Below are 2,877 nucleotides of genomic sequence, written 5' to 3' on the forward strand. Positions count from 1 at the left end.
TCTGAACGAGTTTCTATCGGACGATTTTTTTTTTTTTTTTTTTTTTTTTTTTAACCATACCTTGTTGCTTCGAAAGAGAAACGCCACGAAGATTATGTCAACAAAGAGCGGAGACAGAAAGTCGAAGTAGGGGCTTCGAGAAGAAAGTTGCGACGTATTCCGCGCTTGTCCCAGTAAATAAAGAAAACGGACGCGTTTGTTTTCTTCTGCTACCCATCATGCATTGCGAGAGGAGGCTCGGAATGAACGAGGCTGATCAGATTAGGTCGAGAACCTCGTCAGGACAGAGATAGAGATAAAGAAGGAGGGGGAGGGAGGGAGAGAGAGAGAGAGAGAGAGAGAGAGAGAGAGAGAGAGAGAGAGAGAGAGAGAGAGAGAGAGAGAGAGAGAGAGAGAGAGAGAGAGAGAGAGGGTGGGGAGGGGAGGGGGGGGGAGGGGGAGAAAGAGGAGCGCCCGAGGAGGAGATACCTCAGTTCCTTCGTCAATGAGTAGGTCTCGTGTTCCAGTTACTTGTGTCAATCTTGACTGGAATGTAAAGGTCAAAGGTGACACTCGGGAAGAGTGTGCCATTTACAAGATGACGTCATGAGTTGGATACTAATAGTTTCATTAGTGACGCTCAAAACATTGTAGCTTTAGAAGAGAATGTCGCTGAGAAAGAACACAGCGTTTAGCAGTTGTAGGGGAAACGGTATTTTGTTATTCTAGAGCTTCGTTGCCGATAACCAGCGCTTCTCTCCTTAGGAACAAAACAGGGCCGAAGGGGTAGAGTCGTAGAGATGGTCAAGGAGAGACCTAAGGAGAGGAACGTTCCTCTTTCAATGAAATTTGCGTAACTCTGGTCCATAGGGGTGCCACTAAAGCAACCCCCCCCCACCCTTCTAAGATACTAAATAAAACCTATGCAGCCAATACCCCATACGAAGTTGTGAGCAAATGGGTATTTGAGTAATGGGAGTAAAGGAACGTGAATGGGGAAATTGGTTAGGGGAGGCCTTCAGCTATTCATAGGAAACATACAACAATAGTGTTTCATAAAAGGAAAAAAGAATTGAAATTAAAATATATGTCTACACAAGTGCCGCGGTGTCATGTCAGTGCAACAACGTCAAGTAAGAGACAAAGAAAAAAAAATACTAAAGGATCTTCATCATCACATGGCAGAGGACTTTGTTCTCCAATAGTGAGACTCTGCAGTGTGAAGTCTGCAACTACTTGCATTGTTCACAAGGAAATGTATTCTATCCAAGATTCATAAAACCATATCAAATTACTAATAATAAGAGAGATATAGATATGATTGTCGTATAATTTATTCACGAGATTATATCAGGTGAATAATTATGAGGGAAGTACATATCCGATGGTCATACAGTTCATTCTCTTCGTCCGATGCAAAATCATCATAAAGCAGGAGCCTACTGAAGAGAGACTGGAGTGCGGGTTTGGAAATAGGCCAGAACTGATCTACCAACAAAGTGGTTAACGAATGGAATAGACTTAGTAACAATCTAGTTAGTGAGCGCTGGAACAATTGGTTGTTTTAAGAGTAGATGAAATAACTTTATGGATACAGATGGGTGTTAAGGGATATGGAACTGCCTAGTTTAGGCCTTATGGCCTATTGAGGTGGTCTTTCTCGTTTCCAGTGAGGATAATAGTCCAGTCCTGTGATGTTGTGGTCTTTATTTATTTATTTATTTATGTATTCATTTTATTTATCTATTGGTTGATATAAACATCTTTGTACAGTAACCTTGCATATTTTATTCTGGACAGCAACAGATGATTTGATCAATTGGTAACCTTGGATTCATGAAGCTGACTTGTTGTATTCACTGTATATCGACATTTCCTCATTTACGCCTACCACAGGCATACCAACCTCTCCGAAGCATCACGAGTTACACTGCAGACATACCAATTTTCCCGAAACGTCACGAGCTACGAACATTTAGTTTTCTACAAAACCAGGAAAGCTTTTACAACTCATATGTATTCGGTACTCTTTTTCTTTACGTTTCGTTCACTTTTCGCTTTTTCTTGTTTTGGTAATGTATTGTTCTTCTAAGTTCAGTGGAATTGTGTGATGTTAGTCAGGAGTGTGTTTCAAGGCACCAAATTCATCCTTATTTTCAAAACCTTCTCAGTCTGACGTACGTACTTAAAACTGCCGTGTGCCATCCATCCTTCCTTTACCCTTAAGGACTTTCAATTAAGAAGCTCTTAACTGTATTATCATTTCAAAATACCACCTGGATATAAAAGAATACTAAAGATGCGAGGAAGTCTAATTAGATTTTCATGAAATAGAATGACTAAAATATTCTTTTTACCAACTTGTTTATCCTGACTTTTGTCATAAAAAGATTCCCTCGCTATATTTTGTGTTTTGGCATTCAAATGTTTTTGATATTTTAAATTGCTTTCTATGTCATAGTTTTTATCTCATTATCTGACTACTCAAGACAGAAAACTATAACTCTAAAAGGAAAAACTGATAATTTGTTGTTTGGGTGATGGTAAGAATAATAGTGAATGTATGAAAGGACATTGGTTGGTTTCCTAAATACATCTATTCTAATATACTACTACATCTGCATACCATCACATCTAAAAAGGGTAACCAATTGTTTTGTTGCAATAAGATGATTCAACTCTAAAACAAAATTATCTAAAGATTGGTCATTAAGCCAAATACACAAAATGTCTACATATCTCTGCCATATGCCATTCTTTTTAGAAGAATTCCATTTGGTATTTATTCTCTCTCAAAGAGTTCCGTGCACAAATTTCTTAGTACCGGAGATAGGAGGTTCCCCATTGCCATACACCAAATTTCTGTGTGTAAAAATCCCCATTAAAATCAAACTTTGA

The sequence above is a fragment of the Oratosquilla oratoria genome, unplaced genomic scaffold (genome assembly GCF_046742065.1).
Source record: "Oratosquilla oratoria isolate Oo_2021 unplaced genomic scaffold, ASM4674206v1 SCAFFOLD51, whole genome shotgun sequence".
Lineage (NCBI taxonomy): Eukaryota > Metazoa > Arthropoda > Malacostraca > Stomatopoda > Squillidae > Oratosquilla > Oratosquilla oratoria.